This window comes from Eriocheir sinensis, unplaced genomic scaffold (assembly GCF_024679095.1).
Source record: "Eriocheir sinensis breed Jianghai 21 unplaced genomic scaffold, ASM2467909v1 Scaffold1598, whole genome shotgun sequence".
NCBI classification, from domain to species: Eukaryota; Metazoa; Arthropoda; class Malacostraca; order Decapoda; family Varunidae; genus Eriocheir; species Eriocheir sinensis.
Genome location: NW_026110959.1, coordinates 1 through 21,563, shown reverse-complemented (window position 1 = coordinate 21,563; position 21,563 = coordinate 1). Strand labels below are relative to the sequence as shown.

General features: G+C 41.8%; 1 long non-coding RNA gene across 3 annotated transcripts; it reads left to right on the top strand.

Annotated features, from left to right (window-relative positions):
- Positions 1 to 1,080: 1,080 nt before the first annotated feature.
- LOC126990376 (uncharacterized) lies at positions 1,081 to 17,980 on the top strand. 3 transcript variants are annotated; one of them, XR_007744308.1, is made up of 3 exons: positions 1,081 to 2,020; positions 4,708 to 4,883; positions 12,682 to 13,912. It is a non-coding gene; the product is annotated as an uncharacterized LOC126990376 (long non-coding RNA). The 3 variants fall into 3 exon arrangements; XR_007744307.1 differs by lacking the exon at positions 12,682 to 13,912 and adding an exon at positions 9,346 to 12,662; XR_007744306.1 differs by lacking the exon at positions 12,682 to 13,912 and adding an exon at positions 17,776 to 17,980 and having other exon boundaries at positions 1,085 to 2,020.
- The last annotated feature ends 3,583 nt before the right edge of the window (positions 17,981 to 21,563 follow it).

Here is a 21,563-nt window from a genome sequence, read left to right as displayed (position 1 = left end):
CCATGCTCCGAGGTTGATAGAAAATGGGAATGTTGGAGGTATGTCTCAAAGGGACATTGTGGAGTTATGTCTCAAAGGGACATTGTCAACACACAGAAATTAATCTACATAGGGGGGAAAGCCGTGTAGTGCGGCGACGGCCTGATGAACGAGCCTCCCATAACCCACTTAGCCAGGGGGGTACCTCTTTGGCCGACTCGGTAAGGAGTGGCTCTCCCGTCACGCTGGTCGCGGGTTCAATCCCAGGCAGCCGGGGAATACCCTCTCCTTGTCTTGATTAATTTCTCGTGTTATTTCGATACACGCAGAGGCCGTGTTGAGAAATAGGAAGGATAGAAAATATAAGCTCGTCGGGGCATTACACATACTCACGGTGTCCACGAAAGGGGAGACACAGGGTAGCAAGAGTCAAAATAATGTTGATTAAACGAGACAGGATTTGTCTCCAGAATGAGGCTTCGATATATATACGAATACACATAAAATAACGTAAATTTGTATAAAAATATATATTAATTACTTGCTTTGTACTTCTTCTAGTCTCTTGCCTTAATTTCTTCCAGTGCTGGTACACAGCTGTAGCTGCAATGTGGCAATTTCTTTTCTCGTGGTTCTTTATTTTTTATCCATCTGTACTCTCTCTATCCAGGGAGCAGGGACTATACTTCTTCTCCTTCTTTTGACCTGTTCCACGTACTGTGTATTGTACGTAGTAGTAGTATAATAGTTTATTGTTGAATGTGCAACAAGGGGGGAGGGGGGTACATAACCTTTCTTAGGTTCTCGATCCATGGTACTTCTCTTCACTTAAATATATTGTGCACACTTAAACACATATATATGCACTTCACCCTGCGCTGAGCTGCATATATGTTTTCCTGCAGTGGGGGACAGTGGAAGAAAAGAACAGAACCCCCCCCCCCCCCACATCCGTTCAGGGTGAAGTGTATAAGTGTGCACTGTGAAGTAACTAGGTGCATGGTGTGATGTATAGAAGTGTTGAGAAGGAGGACCTAAAATTGAAGCGATACAAGCGGAATTAACAACTCAAAAGAAGAAGAAGAAGAATCCATTCCAGCAATTTTCCCGCTAGATCCAGAGATTTTGGGTTGTGATCTAGCTAGGAAATTTGCCATCTAGAGGCTAATGTTTTAGTGAAAATGCCCAGTTAGGTATTTTGGGGGGGTATAATTATTGTTCCATTATTTGTATTATTACTTGAAATATCGCGATTTATTAATGGGGCCCTGATCTAACGATTATTTGGGGTGAATCTAGCGGTACTGAAAAAAGTGAGGGGAAGAGAGAAGAGAGAAAGGACGGAGATGATGAGGGTGGCCCTGAGTGAGATGGGGTGGGATGTGAATGGGAAGATTGCAAGTTAACTAGGGTTAATTTGCCACCTTGAGATCAGAAAAATACGGAACATCTCACTCTCCAATACGGAATGAATCTATATTTGAAGGGACGGGTGGCAACCCTAAATTAAAATTTCTGTAACCTGCCCTGCCTTGATAGCCGTTGCCTGCTTGTGGAGGCAGGAGGAATTAAGAGGGGTCGCGTAAGCGTACTGTACACGCACAATTTCATTCCTCATTACCGAACGATTCCGTATTTTAAGGGACGGGTGGTCACCATTAGTCTCCTTGGTGTCACCCTATATATATAGCGATCGAGGTGCTGCTGCTGGGCCTGAGTGGTGAAGCAAATGAGATAATTATATAGAAGTCATGAAGAGTTTTCTGGAAAAGATGTGGTGTGCAAGAAATAGGGAATAGGAAGATTTGTAATGGATACTGCTTGTTTTGTCTTTATTTTTTTACAGGTTGTGCCGATATTAAAGGCCTGACGCTCCAACGGGTCACCTGTCCAGCAAGAGCAAGAGCAAGAGCTGGCAAGTTGAAGTGGCAACACTGGAGAGGGTAGTAGAGCAGCGCCGCCGCCATCTTGTGCCGCAGCTGTGTTAGCGACGGTGTTTTCGCTGCCCCGAGGCTCATGTCGCCCAGGCCATCGCCGTAAGGTAAAGGCGGGCGTGCGTGTGTGCTGCGGGGCGTGCCTGGGGGAAGGGGGCGGCCCGCAGCACAGGTGAAAGTTAGGGTGGCGTCTGGAGGCGGTGCGTGCCAGGGACAGCCGCAAGGGCCACGGCTGTCCACGCTGGCACGGGTCTGCACGGTTTTCCTACGGTAGTGCGGTGGTGTGAAGGTCAGCAGGAGACAGGTGTGGCATCAGCAGGGTACTCCGTGGGGCAGGAAGCGAAGTATGGACGCATTGGGTAACCGGATCAATCTTCACCATACTTGCTTACCTTAGTGATGGTAAAGAGGCTAGGGAGTTAAATAACTCATAGGGATGCCTCTTCTCAGTGAATCTGTCTCCAGTTTGTCATACCTATTTTTGGAAGTGTTCACGCTGACAAGGCTATCATAGTTTTGGGCATTCCTAGGGTTATTTTTTTGACCCCACACACATTTGACAAAGCTATCGTAGTTTTGGGCATTCCTAGGGTTAGTTTTATGACCCTTCCTCTGTTCCATTTGGTTACCACTCTGGCATCGAAAAAGTTCTTCCTCTTTGTCGTTCGGCATCTCTTCTTTTGAGCTGTTTCGCTTTGTATCGCTTCTTAGGTCCTCCTCAAATACCTCACACCATGCGCTTGGTTACTTCACAGTGCACACTTATACACTTCACCCTGAACTGAGGTGTTTTTCTGGTCTTTTCTTCCCTTGACTTTGCTTTTCTATGTCCTTCTGTAGTTTCCGCTATTATACTTTTCTTGGTTAAGATTCGTTTTAGTACTGTGCCAGTATTTCATTACCTACCTTATGAAACATCACTAGCTCTTCATGTATCTTTTCTACAAACCTTCAACAGTCATGGAAACGCTTTCAAAATCCAATTCAAGGACTTTTTTTTTACTCTTGAAAATAGGGGATAATGTTCATGAAAGTGCGTCGCCTCCTCTGGTGCTGGCCGCAGCGATGGTGGTGCCGCCGCAGCCGCAAAATAGCTCTCAGAGGGTTTTGTTAGGTTAGCTAAGGTTAGGTTATATTCATGCTTCATGATAAAATTTGCGGTATTTGTATAAAAATACCAGGTTTGCTCTGGCGATGGTCGCGGCAGTGGTACAGCTGGTGTTGCAAGAAATACCCCCTCGCAGAAATAAGTCGCATATACATGTCGGGGGGGAGGTCGAGGGGGGCGCAGCCCACCATTAGCAGGTCGTAAAGTTCGGTTGGAGTAGTTTAAATATGCTCTCTCACTCTTAACCCTCTGCGAGCTATTTTGCGGGTGCGGTGGCGGCGGCACCGTCGCTGCGGCCGCCGCCAGAGGAGGCGACGCGCTTTCGTAAACATTATTCCCTATTTCCAAGAGTAAAAAAAAAGTCCTTTAATTGGATTTCAAAAGCGTTTCCATGACTGTTGAAGGTTTGTAGAAAAGATATACTATATATGAAGAGAGAGTGATTTTCAAAAAGTAGATAATGAGATACTGGCACGGTACTAAAACAAATCTTTACCCTTTTCACTCCACTTTCATTGCTCAGTTCTTTTTTTCCCAACAACATGCCAAGAAGATTTTTGTGAAAGGTATCAACTGCTTTGCTCCTGCTCTCCTTTACTGATAGGTTAAGGGTCATAATCTCGAAGGTTTTGGTGCCCAGGCACACATTTGACAAGGCTATCGTATTTTGGGCATTCCTAGGGTTAGTTTTTTGACCCCACACACATTTGACAAGGCTATCATAGTTTTGGGCATTCCTAGGGTTAGTTTTTTGACCCCACACACATTTGACAAGGCTGTCGTAGTTTTGGGCATTCCTAGGGTTAGTTTTTTGACCCCACACACATTTGACAAGGCTATCGTAGTTTTGGGCATTCCTAGGGTTAGTTTTTTGACCCCACACACATTTGACAAGGCTATCGTAGTTTTGGGCATTCCTATGGTTAGTTTTATGACCCATCCTCTGTACCATGGGGAACAAGTCATTTAGGGCGTGATCCCTTTAGGCCGAAAGTCGTTTAGGCCGTGATCCCTTTAGGCTGAGAGTTGTTTAGGCCGAGAGTCGTTTAGGCCGTGATCCCTTTAGGCCGAGAGTCGTTTAGGGCGTGATCCCTTTAGGCTGAGAGTCGTTTAGGCCGTGATCCCTTTAGGCCGAGATTCGTTTAGGTTGTGATCCCTTTAGGCCGAGAGTTGTTTAGGCCGTGATCCCTTTAGTATAAAAATAAGTTTTTGCTATGACGGGCGGGCCCTGGTTCCCACTGTCCTCTCCGTCGATGACGTCACTTGCGGTCGACGATCCGTGAAAACGAAATAGTGGGAACCCGGCCTTGCTAAAAAGTTAGCTTCGATTATGCTAAACTGATAAAGAAATTAGTGGAAGCTAACGCTAACTGCTAACTTTTTTACGCTAAGGTCAAGGGCGTGCCAACCCATCCTCAGGGTTTGGCACGTCCAATGGAGAGAAGAATTATTCAGGAATAAGGAAAGGAGGATACAGGTTGGGTTGGTTGAATGAGCTGCGTTACTCCTCGAAATAGGTAGCATTATGGTCTAGATCTCATTTGAACGGGTCCTAAAGTAAAATCTCGCCAACCTAGACTTTTTTTATTCCAGTCAAGCCAGATCCAAGTGTAAGTGTAACACAGCCCATCTAATTGTGCTACCTCTGCTGATTTAGTAAATGTTTTTTTTGTTGTTGTCATGCAGAAGGAGGAAGATGTCTGTGCACTACAAGTTTAAGTCGGCGGTGGAGTATGACACTCTGCCTGTGGACGGCGTGAGCATCAGCCTTGAGGACCTGAAGGAGGCCATCATCCAGCAGAAGAGGCTGGGGCGTGGGCAGCCTTATGATCTGCAGATCACCAATGCTGAGACCAAGGAAGGTGAGTTTGAGTCAACCACTTCACTACCTTGAATTATCTTATAGCTGCAGTCCCATGTACAGGTAACTCGATTTCCGCGAGTTTGGTTTACGTGTTTTAGAAATAACGCGGGGTCCAAAATCCAAATAAATATTTAATTTACATGTTTTTTTCACTTCTACGCGATATTTTATGGAGTGGCCACCAGATGTCTCACGCAACTGGAATCATATGGCGCCGCAGCCACACAGCTGAGCTCAGTTCTTCCCGCGCGCCACTTGAACAACAGTACAGTACCCACGCTGCCACGCTACCCAACAATAGGGGTGGGCAGGTACTGGTACCAGTACCGGTACTGACGGTACCAGCTATAAGGTACGGTACCGGCACCAGACTGCTCGGTACCGGTAATAATACTTGCCAGCCGCTCATGGTGTCCCTCATTTCTTCCTCACATGAGTGAGGTTGAGACTGAGGGCCTGAGTGGATATCTCGGTGATATGGATATTCTCTCTCTCTCTCTCTCTCTCTCTCTCTCTCTCTCTCTCTCCACTGAATGAGGTGAATAAGCATATTATTCCCACCATCACTCGTAGGTTATGACACAATTAGGCAAGACACAATTCACACGGTTCTGGTGACACGCGCCATGCAGCTGTTTGTTGTATGGGTGTGGTTGTCTGGTTTGTAAACAATGCAAATGGCGGCCGGGCTGGTGTTGCACGAAATAACTCCTCGTACAAGACTCATGATGTATAGTTTCTGATATCATATTTACCCCAGTATTCTCACTAATATTAATAATGAGCACATGGATATTTTTTTCCAATATGATTTTTTATGTAGCTTGTACTGCTCCTTAGTCATACAATCTTAAGCCACCTATGACATCAAGATCAAGATCATACAAATGGCACCCGACGGAAAAACGGGATAACAGCAAGGCGTGGGCGATCCTCCATCGATTTAATTTTTGTATAGTCGTTATTAGATCGCCTTGTATTCCATGGTAACATATTATAAGACAGCCATGGACTATGAAGGATTATAAACAATAATAAAGGTAAGTTTGCTGTTGTTATTGGATAAGACGAAACACAGACCATTAAAAACACCCCAAAGAAGAAAAAAAAATCATTAAAAATTTGTACATTCGGCGTATAATGCGCAGGGCTAAACTTTCAGGCATTTTTTATGCAAAAAAGGTGTGCGCTATACGCCGAAAAATCTGGTATTTATTTTTCGACAGAAACCTACCTCTTGTTTGAATTACATTGTTTTTGATTTACGTGACCTCTTCAAGGACGCAATACTCGCGTAAATCGAGAGTTACCTGTACCAGATGAGAGCAGCAGTGTTGCCTATGCACCTGAACAGCTTGCTGCTGGCAAAGTTCTCTTGCTCGGTATTAGTGTATGCTGCTATACATTCTTGGCATCCATTGCTATGTATTGTTTTGGTGCTAGTTGTTGTTCATTGTTGGTCTTGTTCATAGGATTGTGTGGTAATAGAGAATTTTAGGCTACTTTTATGGGCCTTTTCTGCTTAAAGTGCTGTTTAGGAGTTGGCAACACTGACCTGCACTGCCTAGTTGATGGTCAGATCAGTTCCAATCCTCACACAGTGAAAACATCAGCACACACACACACACACACACACACACACACACATATAGAAGAAATGGTGAATAAACTTATAACATCGATGATACGTCCAAGACTGGAATATGCAGCATTAGTGTGGTCACCTAGATTGAAGAAAGAAATTAGAAAGTTGGAAAGAATTCAAAGAGCAGCGACTAAATTACCGGAAACTCTGAGAGAACATACTTATGAAGAAAGACTGGAGAAATTGGGACTAACAACACTGGAGAGCAGAAGAGAGAGAGAGGGGACCTAATAGCATTGTACAGGATACAAGAGTGATTGGAGAAATTGAACAGGGAAGACCTAGTGGAATGTGACAGAAGTGTGACAAGAAGCAATGGTAAGAAATTGAAGAAGAGCGACTGTAGGAGAAACATCAAGAAATACAGTTTTCCATACAGAAGCATAACAACATGGAACGGACTGGACAAGGAGACTGTGTACAAAAACGATTGATGAATTTAAAGCCAAACTGGATAATAAGCGTTATGGAGATGGGACAGCACGAGCCTAGTACGGCTCTTTTCCTGTATTTCACAACTAAGTAAATACACACAGTAGAATGAGCGAGGAAGATGAGTGGTGGCAGACCGAAAAGAAAAGGAAGAGGAACTGGAACAAGACAAAATGCGAGAAGAAGCTATGGGAGTCTTTGACAGTGATGAGTGTTATGGATCCATTGAGCTGAGTTTCTCTGGTTTTGGTACTACGGAATCAGCTGTGTACAGAAGAGTGTTGTTAGTGGAGAAAAAATTAAACACGTGGATCGGAAGAGTGAAATTCATGGAAGAGGAGGATATGCAAGGTAAAAAATTACACAGTGAATTACAGTCGAGTGAGAAGTCTGGAAGACAGGGAGAAAAAAATGGTTCAGGAGAATGAGGAGTTGAAAGAGAAGTTGGCAAAATATGAAACACTGATGAAGGAAGGACTAGGATTCATAAGAAAGAAAAATTAAAACCTGAAAGAGATAATGGACAAGGAAGAGAAGAGAGTAAGGGAAGAAGTCCTGGGTGAGATGAAGACGTGGAAAATAGAACATGAAAAAGCTAATGTAGACTTCAAGGAAATAATTAAAAGGCAACTGAAAAAAGAAAAGGAAAATGTAGGAAAAGAAGTAGTCAAAGTTTAAAAAAAAAAAAATAATAATAATAAGATCTGGTAAGGGATGTGGCGGACAAGAAAAAAAGTGTAATTATATTTGGATTGAAGGAAAATGATATAACTGCAAAACCTGGAGGAGGAGGTGGAAGAAATTGTTAGGCTGGGACCTTACATGGAAGGTAAAACGAGGCCAGTTAAATTAAGACTAAAATCACAGCAAGTAACAGAGGAAATATTGTATAGAACAACTACAGCACCCTCTCGAGTTTTGCGCTTGCTTCATTCCGAAGGTATGGCGCTAAACTCGAGGAGCGCGAAACTCAAGGTATTGAAAACCATTTAAAAGCGCTTATTGGTTCTGACCCGTGGAAAATAATGACTTTTTCCGACTTTACTCTCTTATCACAATTTTTTTGACTTTACTCCCTTGTTATCTCAAAATACGTACCTTGTTAATAGGCAGAAAATGGGAAGTAAGAACAGATCATTTTTAAGCCGAAGTTGAAAGCGGCTGCCTTACAATTGGCTGGCAGTTCTGAATACACAATTGTGATCCACGTGGTGTCGTCTGCTAAAGTAAGGGCGGTCGCTCGCGTTCACCCATGGGACAGTTGGACAAACCTAAATTTTTCTGGTAGTTTTCTGTGTGTTATGAAATAATCTGCTAACTCTTTCTGTTAAAAGTCATGAAATCACTAATATCATAATGACTTTTCAATGCCTATTGAACATAAACCGCTGCTGCCAATGCAAAATAGCTCGCAGAGAGGTTCAATGTGTTTACTGTTTCCATATTTCTCTCAGTGCTCACAAAGATCACAAGCGGACAAACTAGAACAAAAACAGGCAAATTAGTACTTTTAATGCTGTGTATTCCCACAGTGCGCATGCATGGTGTACAGCAGAATCACTGATTTCATCGGGGAGATATTTCTCGCAACACCGGCCAGTGTATAGTGGACCTTCTTCTTCTTTTGACCTGTAATGCTGTGTATCACTTCTTGGGTCCTCCTTCTTCACACTTCTATACTTCACAACATGCACTTAGGGCCGCTTTCACAGTCATTTTGTTTGTTTTGATCGTTACCAGTGGTGGCGATCGCTGCTATAGAATTTCCACGTGAAACTGGCCGATCGAGTAGTGGTGGCTGTGGGGTTAGCCTAGCCCCACACTTGCCTCTCTCACTTACGCACTCTCAACATCTCTCGCTTCGTCTGCAGCCCCCACTACCCCATCGACCAGTTTCATGTGAAATACTAAGCGGTGATCGCCGCCATTGGTAATGATCAAAACAAACAAAGTGACTGTGAAAGCGGCCCTGAGGGCTGCTTTCACAGTAATTTTGTTTGTTTTGATCCTTACCAATGCAATGGTGGCGATCGCCACTATAATATTTCCACGTAAAACTGGCCGATGGGGTAGTGGGGGCTGTGGGGTTAGCCTAGCCCCGCTCCTTGGCACACACTCTAAACACCTCTCACTTCCTCTGCAGCCACCACTACCCCATAGGCCAGTTTCACGTGGAAAACTATAGTGTCGATCACTGCCATTGGTAACGATCAAAACAAACAAAGTGACTGAAAGCGGCCCTTAGTTACTTAACAGTGTGCACTTATACACTTCACCCTGAACTTAGGTGTTTTTCTATCCTTTTCTTTCCCTGATTTTGCTTTTCTATGCCCTTTTGCTATTTTTCACTATTACTTTTCACCGTCGCTGCCATGCATTACAGGTCAAAAGAAGAAAAAGAAGAGGTAAACAACACCAGGAGATCTACAATTTTCATAGACTTGAGAAAAAAAATTTTGGACTGTGGTTCCACAGCACGGGGTGTTCTCTTATCTTGTTAATCAAGTAGTAAGCAAACCAGCTCTGCCAGTCCATTTTACGAGTCTATTGGTGGGCCATCTTCCACTGCTCCTCACTCCTCAGCCACTGCCGTCGTCTGTTTGTTTACATGCAGCTGTTCAGTACCCAGGTACCTACGCTCGTACTCAACCGTTTTCCATTCTTAAGGACAACCAACAACTACCGGTACCGGTACTAACGGTTCCAGCTATACTGTACGGTACCGGTACCAGACTGCTCGGTACCGGTACCAATACTAGCCAGTCGCTCATGGTGTCCCTCATTTCTTCCTTACAAGAGTGAGGCTGAGACTTAGTGCCTGAGTGGATATCTTGGTGATATGGATATTCTCTCTCTCTCTCTCTCTCTCTCTCTCTCTCTCTCTCTCTCTCTCTCTCTCTCTCTCTTCTCTTTCCACTGAATGAGGTGAATATTTATTTTTTGATAGAAACCTACCTCTTGTTTGATTTACAGTTTTTGATTTACGTGACCTCTTCAAGGACATAATACTCGCGTAAATCGAGAGTTACCTGTACCATTAAGAGTTTGAATAGGTTACTCAAAGCAAACAAAAGAGTCTTGTTAGTCAGGGACTTCAACTGCAAAGAAGTAAATTGCCAAACACTTGAAAGTGGAGGTAGTGAGATGGCATGGGGGGAAAGATTTCTAAAACTGACTTTGGAAAACTTGAATCTTTCATTGCTAAACGCTTGCAGCGAGCGTTAGGCGTATTTGCTGGTGTTGCTAAATGCTCGCTGTGAGCTCCACCTGCACTCAAATCTTCCGCTTATGAGTGTTCCAACACTAATTCTCACAACACAGGATTGCCAGTTGAGTGGGTTCTTCACTAAATTTGGTGGAAAATCATATCAGCCCAGTGCGGCAAATCTACGGACGAGTAACTGGTGGATGTTCTTGCCCAATATAGCGGCATTTTTTAATAACCTCACCTATCACCTGACTGATTCTTTGACCAAATAGTTGTAAATATTGCAGTTGGCAATACTCCCTTGCCAGAATCTGAAGAAAAGATGTCCGCAGTTCCCTCAATATGGCTGACGTAAGTGTTAACATTCAACACTCCCTGAACGTGCATGTACGTTCGCAAGAGAGGCATACATAACCGACTCCTATAGATCTGGACCTCCTCTTTTTAATGGTGTTTTTGGTTATTAGCTGTGATGAATAGTTTTTGAGATACAGATTAAAAGAGACCCCCCATTGGGCTGCCCGACTGCACCTGAGGGGATAGTCGCGTCCGCACCGCGCGCAAGGAAAGGGTTAATGATGCAGTGGGTGACTGAGAATACAAGATACAGGAGTGATGACAATCCAGCGAGACTGGACCAGGTGCTGACCAGGAGAATGAACTTTTGAAATGAATTAAGATACGTGTGCCCCATGGGAAAAAGTGACCTTGTGATAATAGAGGAGGACAAATCATATAAAAGAAAAAGGAGAAACTACAGGAAAGCAGACATAGAAAACCTTCAGAAATATTATGAAAAACTAGATTGGGAAAAGTTAAAGAGAACAAATGAGGTGCAGGAAAAGTACACTCGGCCCGCGATTTAACGGATTTCGGATTTAACGGACTGGTATTCTTGGGCTCTCGCAAGTTGCAAGCCCGTCAATAGTCACTACTCAGTACACTCTGTTGGTCGCGTGCTTCTGAACTCTCCACGATGTCAAAGTGGAAAGGACACTACGATTCTAGGTGAAAGTACCAGGATACATGGGAGAAGGATAAGGGCAATACATGGCAACGATAATGTCTTCGATGATTTATACTTAATTAAGGTAAGTTTAACTATTGGAATTAGTTCAATTTTTTCCACTCCGCCCGGGAATTGAACCCGGGCTCTTGGTAAGAAAAGTGTGAATAAGCAGAAGAGAGGAGGAGGAAACGTGCAGCAATAAAACCGTACAGGTCACAAGAAGAAGAAGACGCGGCCACGTGGCGCAGCGTGAACACCAAACACAACACACAAGCCACCAGTGTGCCAGGCACCTCGGCGGTGATGGTTAAAGCGGCTATTACTTGGGAACGATATTGGTGGAGCAGGGTGCTGCCTGACAGGGCTGTTCGGCGATCGTGGGGCAGACATGGGTGGATTAGTCTGGGGGTATTTCTGCTTTGCAGCGGCCCAGTCAGCTGACGCTTTCTGTGGTACATGTTGGAAAGAACGGATATCCGTGGATGACTAATTGCATACTGGTATTTATCGTATAAATATTTTCAAGCAATGGACTTTTTCAAGCAACGGGCCACCCTTCCCCCCTTTTAATCCGTGAAATCGAGGGCTGAGTGTATGATATTTTTATGGAGGCACATGAGACAGGGGTCATGAAATATGTCCCATTATATAAACCCAAAGAAAGAGGAAAGAAAGATTGGTTAAATGCAAGATGTGTAGGTGCAAAGGAAAAAAAGACTAAGCGCTCAAGAGATTGAAAAGAAATAAAAATCAAAGAAATAGAGATTTCCAGATAGCAAGAAATGAATACGTGAAAATAAGGAGAGAAGAAAAGAAAGGATATGAAAAGGATATTGTCGAAAAGTGCAAGGAAGAACCTAAACTGTTTTATAGATTCATAAATGGAAAAATCAAACCAAAGGAAAAAAGAAAGACTGAAAGATGGAAATAAGATAATTGAAGAACCTAAAGACATGACTGAGCTGCTAAACAAGAGCTTCCAGCAAGTTTTTACAAAAGAATCAAAATGGATGTTCAAATGGATGAAGTCATAGTAACTAAAGAGGAGTTATATAAAATGATGGAGGAGCTGGAAGAGAGGAAAGCAATAAGACCGGATGGAGTCTCAGGTTTTATATTGAAAGAATGCAGAAATCAGCTGATTGGACTGATATATATGATGTCATAAAATGCTCAATATCAGCTGGTAAAGCACCAAAGGAGTGGCGGAGGGCTGAGGTGGTCCCTACATATAAAAGTGGAAAAAAGGAAGAACCTCTGAACTACAGACCAGTATCATTAACCAGTATAGTTTGTGAAATATGCGAGAAAGTGATAAAGAAACAATGGATGAAATTTCTAAAAGAACACATATAATTACAGAGAAACAGTATGGCTTTAGAAAAGGGCGCTCATGTGTAACAAACTTAGTGAGCTTTTACTCAAGAGTGACAAGCATAACACAGGAGAGGGATGGATGGGTAGATTGTGTGTATTTTTATTTTTTAAATTTTTTTTTACAGAAAAGGAGACAGTTCAAGGGCGTGAAAAAAAAGAAATCAATAACGAAAAAAAAAGCCCGCTACTTACAGAAAAGTGGCCAAAAAGAGAGGTCAATTTCAGGGGGAAAGGTGTCCTGATACCCTCCTCTTGATAGAGTTCAAGTCGTAGGCAGGAGGAAATACAGATGAAGGAAGATTGTTCCAGAGTTTACCAGCATGAGGGATGAAAGAGTGAAAATGCTGGTTAACTCTTGCATAAGGGGTTTGGACAGTATAAGGATGAGCTTGATTAGAAAGTCGTGTGAGGCGAGGCCGCGGGAGGGGGGGAGGCATGCAGTTAGCAAGTTCAGAAGTTCATTATGTCTCCCAAGCATAAGGCTGATTCTTCTGATGGCAGTGCTTCAAAGAAAAGGAATGAAATCACAATGGACGTAAAATTAGACATTGTGAAGCGATTGGAAAAGGGAGAAATGGCGACAAACATTAGTCATGTGCTGACCTTTTTTGTTTCTGTTTATCATTTTATTATTTTATATGTTTATGGCCTAGAAGTGTTTTTCATACAAATATTTACTACCTAATTATGACTTTACTATTGCATAAGCACAGGTGAGTGATTGAGATTCTTATGGCACTTTAATTTGAGGGTTGGGGCTGACAGTTCCTTTTAATAAAGGGTGTGTTTCAACTTGCGTACAAAATCGGGTTACGGCGGCGTTGTAGGAATGGACCCCTTGTATATTATTACTATTATTTATATATATACTTTATTATTTGTTATTTATAATTATATTATTATGCTATATTATTTATATCATTTATTTTTATATTATATTATTATTTATATTATTATACTATATTATTTATTATTTATCATTACTATTTGTTAGTAAAATTACTTTTATTCTATATAAAATAACATTTAAAATGATTTTTATGTTAACATCTTTTAGGCCATGGGATGCACTATTGCAGGGGTTCTCAACCTTTATCACGTCAAGTACCCCCTGAGTTATAAGACCATCTACCCGAACCCCCAGTAATCTGACATCGAACAGAATGGTAATTTAGTGACTAACTCAAGATACAATGGTACTGCAAAGGATATTATCAAATGATTCAAATTTTAATGACTTTATTTAGACTGTAAGGGAATGTCTAAGTGGAAGTATGCCTTATTTTTTTTTTATAGTTCAATACCAATTTTCTTACGCTTCAATACCAAATTTACCCTAGTTTGGTATTGAAAAAAAAAAAAAAAGGCAACCCTGCCCCCCACTCTCACTCACAGTTGCTGTTTGAACGTGACCCGACATGATATGGAGCGCCTCTCCGTCTCACACACACACACACACACACACACACACACACACACACACACACACACACACACACTCTCTCTCTCTCTCTCTCTCTCTCTCTCTCTCTCTCTCTCTCTCTCTCTCTGCAGATTTAACTAGCCTATTTAAAAAAAACAATTTCATCAGCCATCTAAGTACCCCTGGAAATCTTCTTGTGAACCCCTGGGGGTTCACGAACCCCAGGTTGAGAACCCCTGCACTATTGGGATTCACATTAATTTAAATGGGTAAATTCATTTTGGTGTACGAGTTTTTTGGTTTGCGAGCAAAATTCCGAAACGAATTAAACTCATAAACCGAGGTATGAGTGTAGAAATAGATGAAGAATGTGAGGAGATTGGATTAGAGAACCATAAAGAGAAAAGAAGAATTACAATAAAGCTAGGTATAATGATTTGCAAGCTTTTTTTGGTAGCATTAATTGATCAAAAATAAAAAAATGCTGAGAAAAGTACAACAAAAATATGACTACTTCCTTAAAATTTATAATGAAGGTTTAGGAAAGTGGGTACCCTACTATGTGATTAAGAAAAGAGGGGAAAAGAGTGGTTTAAGGGGGGCGACTAAAGGGGGTCCTCCTGCTCAGATGGTACGTCCAATAGCTTTGAAATCTTAGTATGTTATTTGTTTCTGTAATATATGACATTCAGTGAATTTCACGAAATTTGGGTGAAGTATAAGGGAGACTCATATAAAGTGTAATTTTCTTTTTTTTGTTTCACAGACTTTATTTTTCAGTTAATCACTGTGAAAAAAAAACCCATAGAAACTTTGTTTACATATCTACATTTTGTATTTATAAAATTGTGATATGTTGTTTTGTCTTCGAGCAAAAAAAAATGCAATTTTTTTTCACTTACAATTTTCTCTACTGTGTCCCGTTTTCTTTTTACATTTTTGAAGTTTCATAAATACAAAAAATTGCCCTTTAGTTGTAGTTTCAGTTGGTACCAAAGAAAAGTCGAACAGACTTTTTCCTGATTTTGTAGAATTTTTGAAGTGTAAAAAACTACTTTCAGAGATATTGGCTCCTAAAGATTTTTTTCCATTTTATCCATGTCTTGCCATTTGTATTTATCTGATTGGCATGAAATTTTCACATATGATTGTGTATACCTTGTTGACTTACTGGAAAATGATAGGCATCTGGTCCCCCTTTATAAAAAAGTATTGCTCACTTGCAAGTGAGGGTGTCAGAAGGCGCCACCTTCCTCATTGTAGAAGTTACGGTCAAGGTATTCCTGCACGACCGTACTTGGCACTTCTGTCTCGCGATGAGTGTCTGTAACTGGGAAAGCGACACAGTGATGAAAGTTTCGCTTGTATCAGAAGGAGGAGGGTTCAACTGAACACCTCTGTGCAGAATTTTTTGTTTGAGCTGCAGTGGCAATGATTCTGCAGCTGGTGGTGATGTAGGTGGTGGTGGAGTAGGTGGTGATGAAGCAGGTGGTGGTGGAGAAGGGCGTGATGAGGTACTCGGTGTAGGGAGTGGCGAATCAGCTGGTGGTGGAGCAGGTGGTGGTGGTGATGAGCGGCGGGTGAGCGTGGCAGGATCACGACTCGCTTCATAAGCTCCGAAACTGCTCCCTTCCTGGTCTTGGCCGCTCCATCTTGTTCAATAAGCCTTATTCATGTTGATGGCTCTCTTACTACTCAACTTGCATTCGTACGTCATTTCTAAAGACCTTTATTTGGCTGGAGTACAAACGAACAGGTTGCGTGCCCTTCCCCGTTGTTGTCTGGGTAGGGACTGGCTCTGCCACACTCCTCTCCTCAACTCACACCCTCCCTGCGATCCAGCATGAGAGGAATGACAGATTACAAAATTTACGGAGAAAAAAAAAATTCTAATGCAAATTTTACGTACATACAAGCACTGAATGATACAGCGTGTGTTGGCGCTCGAGTCAGGCTATGACGCAATAGCGCGGGCCATTTAAATATGGCTTCCAGGGGTGAGGGGCTTTAATTTTACAAAAACAAACCTCACCACATGGCAATTTTGGCTATCCTGGCCATGCTGAGTGAAAAAAACGTATTTGTCCGATTTTAAATATATTTGTAATAAAATACCCTTAGTCACCCCCCTTAACACAAGATGTCTGGAAGCAAAGAAGAAGAAAGATGAAGCATGGAGAAACTTGAAAAAGAGAAGGAATGCCATAAATAGGGAAGACTGTAGGCAAGCTAGAAATGATTACACCAAAGTGAGGAGAAAAGAACAAAAAAAGTATGAAAAAAATATAAGAGAAATATGTACGGAGGATCCAAAACTTTTTATAAACATGTAAATAAGAAATTAAGGAAAAAGGGAGCTGTGAATACAATCAAAGTGGGTGACCAAGTCTATGAGGATGTAAAGGAAATCTGTGAAGTATTAAAATTAAACGAAAACTCTCAGAAGGTATTTACTCAAGAGACAGGATTTGAAGGGAGGGATGAGAAGGGAAGTGTCAAAGAATGGAAAACATAAAAGTGAATAGAGAAGAGATACTGGTGCAACTAAAATCACTGCAATGCCCTCCCGAGTTTTGCGTTTGCTTTCTTCCGAAGGTATAACGTTAAACTCGAGGATCGTGGAGAAACTGACTTCTTTCCCCCCACTTTACTCCCTTGTTATCTCAAAATACGTGCCTTGGAAAAAGGAAGAAAATGGGAAGAGAGAACAGGTCATTTTGAAGCAGTAGCTGAGGGTGGCAGCCTTATGATTGGCTGACAATTCTGTAAACACGCTTGTGATTTGTTGCGCGTCTGATGATGTAATCGATGGCGCTCATCCAGACAGTGGCCTCTGTGCCTTAGCTTGCCTCTAACTATAACGAAATTTAAGCTTTGTGAATATGAAGTTAACGTTGCTAGTTAAATTAATAGCTTGTACTTTTTACTGTGGGCTATTAGCATGCATCTCTGTGAATCCCGCCCCTGGGGCCGGATTCACAAAGCATTTAGTTCACAGATTTTGGTGTCAACAACAACGTGTGACTCACAAAGCTCTGCGGTAGTAACTATATGATATGTTGTTAACTGTCATTCACAAAACATTGATGATGCCACGAGGTGCACTAGCTACTGTGTGTTGTCCACTGCACTAACGCCTGCATTCACAAAGCTCTTTTGTCGCACTGCTTGACATTGAATTTGTTGTCCAGTAACTACTGTCTTGAAGGTGTAGTAAACAATACAGTACTATCTTATTCACATAGAAATGCTTATAAGTTGTGTTTTTCAACTTGAAAGAGGATGATTGACACATGTGAACATGGTCGCCAAACTGAGGGAGTCTTAGGCTAGGCCAAATTCCCACTATCCCGTTTTGACGGTGGCTGTTGATGTTAATGACATGATAGAAATGGCGGCTGTTCGGTAAGGAGGAGATAGGATCCGTCATGGCGACTGTTGACTTTTTTTTTGTGTGTGTGTGTGTGTATTTATCTATTTGTAGTCTACCGGGCCTGAGCTAAGCTCTAATAGTCCCGTCTCCATATCTACATTTATCCAGCTTTTCCTCCATTTGTTGGAAACTGTTCGCCTCTGCCACCTCTTCCTGCAAGCTGTTCCATGTGTTAACACTTCTATGTGAAAACTATACTTTTTTAAGTCACTTAAACAGGTTCCTTTATTAAGTTTCTTCCCATGTCCTCTTAACCCGTGCGTTCTCGCAGTTAAGAAGAGATAATTTCTGTCCACCTCATCAAACTTATTTACCAACTTAATACAGCATGATCAGATCTCTTCTCTCCCTTCTTTGTTCCAGTGTCATCAAGTCCTCAATCTGTCTTCATACGTCATATTCAAGAGTTCTGGGACTATTTTAGTTGCAATTCTCTGTATCCTTTCCAACTTTCTGATATCCTTCTTTTTGTGAGGCGACCACACAACTACAGCATATTCAAGCTTTGGTCTTATCATAGATGTTAATATTTTCTTCATCATTTCTTTGTCAATAAAATGGAATGATACCCTTATATTTTGCATCATCCTTTAGGTTTCTCCAAACAGTTTGTTTATGTGCTTTTCTGGGGATAGTGTGTCTTGCATCGTTACTACCAAATCTTTTTCTTCATGTACCACCACCTTTAAGTTTTCTTCTCTCATCCTGTATGTTTTCCTTGGTCTTTTTTTACTTTTCCCCATTTCCATAACATGGCATTTGTTTGCATTAAATTCCATCTCCCATAACTGGCTCCACCTATATACTCTGTCCAGGTCTTTTTGCAGCTCCTCACAATCTTCCTCCGTCTTCACTTTTCTTATTCACTTTGCATCATCTGCAAAAAGGCCCATATAACTTTTTATACCCTTTGGCATATCGTTTATAATTATATTTTATGAACATTATTGGTGCCAGAACTGAGCCTTGGGGAACTTCACTCTCTACTCTCCTCCAATTTGATTTCTCCTCTTAATCACTGTCCTCATTTCTCTTCCCGCTAAGTAATCCTTCATCCACTCAATAACCTGTGTTTTTGTGTGAGTGTGTGATTTTCATCAGCTAACTGCTATAATCACGGAATATTCAATGATCTTACCTATGTAAACTAATAAAATAGTGGCAATCAGTGATGCGGTCTATCTCAGATGAGCATTTCTTGTCAACTTCTGAGCAGCCTCGATCAGGTTGAGACTTGAGAGTGGAGATGCATATGAGTAATACAGGAATCAGACACGTTCAGTACAGAATGTTTCATGTGTCGTTGGGTATGTTTTCTCTGACATCATTTTGTAATTTACCTCAATCATATATGTAATTACTTAATCAGGCGAAATATCATGAAACATTTTTACTGAAAAAAATCCACGCTATATCAGTATTCCATCCATATTTGCTTAACCCGTAATGGCTGCCTGAAATGTCCGCCCACAAGAGCCCCACAAAAGGTAATTTCTCCCACAAATTTGTGGGAATACCCCACGAAGTAGCAAAACTGGCAGTAACGGGCTGGGATTGCCAAAGAGGCCGCTCAAGAAAGCCTACTGGGAAAAAAAAATCAACTACATTACACGATAAATGATTACGTAAAGGAATCGGAGTCGGAGGTATTTTTACCAACTCCAACCCCGGTGAAAAGTAGCTGACTCCACTGACTCTGACTCCACACCCCTTGTTACAATCTTTATTATTACACACTTCCCTGGTTTTCCAGGTGTCTCATGAACAACATCGGAAACAAAGACTCTACAGACGCAGCAGACTTACAACACAAGATATAATTGGACCGCCTACAGAAACCACCAAAAGACATTTGCCAAAAACATAAAAGTAGCGGAACGCAAACACATAGCAACTTACCTCGCAGACAACGTAAGAAATAACAAAAGAAACTTTTTCAAATTCTTTAAGGCGTGCAAACATGACACTAAGATGATTACATCACTAAAAGACAACACTAACACATTAGTAACCAGCCCACAACACAAAGCACTAATACTCAACACACAACCTGACACCAAACATGCCACACAGCCCCTTCCCCCCCATAGCTCCCCTTGACATCACGACTAACGGAATACAGAAATTACTGGAAGGACTTGACACAACTAAATCCACTGGCCCCGACAACATTCCCGCCTTCATCCTTAAATCCTTTGCCCCCATCCTTCAGGCTGTATTCACCCAATCCCTGTCATCCACCTCATTCCCCTCTGACTTGCTTTTGGCAAGCATTAATCCATTGTTTAAGACAGGTGACCGGACTGACCCAGGCAATAGGCGCACCTGACAATCACCATATGGGGGGTACAAACCTGGCGGAGGGACTTTCATGGCAGCCATAGCCGGTAACGGGCTAAAGAGTAGCCTATCCAGATATTTTGTTTTTATTTATTAATGATCCACGAGACATCCTAGAGTTAACCCGCAAACTGCTGTACGCCTTCTGGGCGGCTGAGCGGTAAGCTGCTGTAAGCCTTCTGGAAGCGGGCTTTTCAAACAGGCGCCAAAAAGTTTCCGCCGCGGCTTCAGATACTGCCAGAAAAACATTTTTGTGATAGAAAAATCTAAGAAATATGCAGGATACAACACATTTCGAGCTTCAGATATGTGTATTATAATATTTATGACACGTTTATGTAACTTAGATATCATTTATTGAAGGTCAATCTCTCGCTGATATAGCCGCACTAGGCGACGCACTCAGAATCTCAGTCCCGCAGCTTACGGGTTAAATCAAAGTATGTGCTTATCTTTGTATTCATTGATACACACACTGGTAATATTTCTGTGGTGTCTGATTCACTTGTTTGAGTGAAATTCTATTGTGAAAAAGTCACATATTCGTGTCACTAGTAAAAATGAAACTAGTAATGAAAATTTTGCCACCATGAAATATACACAAATAGATAAATAGGAAAGCTCACGAAGTCACAATAAGTGACATCACCTGCTTTGCGCAGTAAAAATATGCTATTTATGGTATCTGACACCCACAAAATGGCGTACAGGCTGGCTTGGGCCTGCAGGCTACAGCCTCAATGTTGCCAGATTGTTGTACTCAGCCGATTATATTTCCCGCCTTCCTACCCCCAAACTGTCTTCTGGGCTCCAATAACGAAACTAATTTATAGTTATCATTATAAGAGTTAGATCCTGATGTTTCTTGGCAATTGTTAGGCGTCAGAAACCGGTAAATACTGTGCTCTGAGTACGATGACCTGGCAATGGTAGCTATACATATTTTCATATTATTGTTCTCTTGTTTATTCAATGTTCTGTTCAAGAAAAAGAATACCCATAATTTTAGTTAGTTTTTGGTTATAAGGATTCTTTACGAAATACAATTATAACATTACCTTCTACTAGTTAGGAAACGTACTGAATCCTGGATCGGCTACAGTGATGTTAGGTGCACCAATTATCGCCCCATCTCACTAACATCGATTCCATGTAAAATATTCGAACACATAATACACAAACACATAATGAATCACCTTGACACAAACAACATCCTTACTGACTCACAACACGCCTTTCGACCTAAACGCTCATGTGAATCGCAACTCATTACTACATTTCATAATATTACGAGGCTACTTGACCGACGTGACATCAAACAAGTTGACGCTATTATTTTAGATTTTGCCAAAGCCTTCAACAAAGTCCCACACAAAAGGCTGACATTAAAATTGAAATACTACGGTATTTCAGGACTATTCTACACTGAATCACTGCATTTCTTACTAACCGGACTCAACGTGTTCTTCTTGACGGATCTTCATCTGACACTGTCCCTGTTTCTTCAGGTGTCCCAAAAGGCACTGTTCTAGGCCCCCTTCTTTTCCTCCTGTACATAAACGATCTTCCACTCTCAACGCCTAACTCTTCCACTAGACTATTTGCCAACGATAGTTTACTGTTTAGAGCAGTAAGGACTACTGACGACTGCAGACTGCTACAAAAAGACTTGGACGCCCTCCTGCGCACCTGGCAAATGCACTTCCAACCAGATAAATGCAAACTGTTGAGATTCACCAAAGCTCACAACCCCATCCATCACATTTACACTCTCCATAATTCAAAACTAGAATCAGTCCACACACACAAGT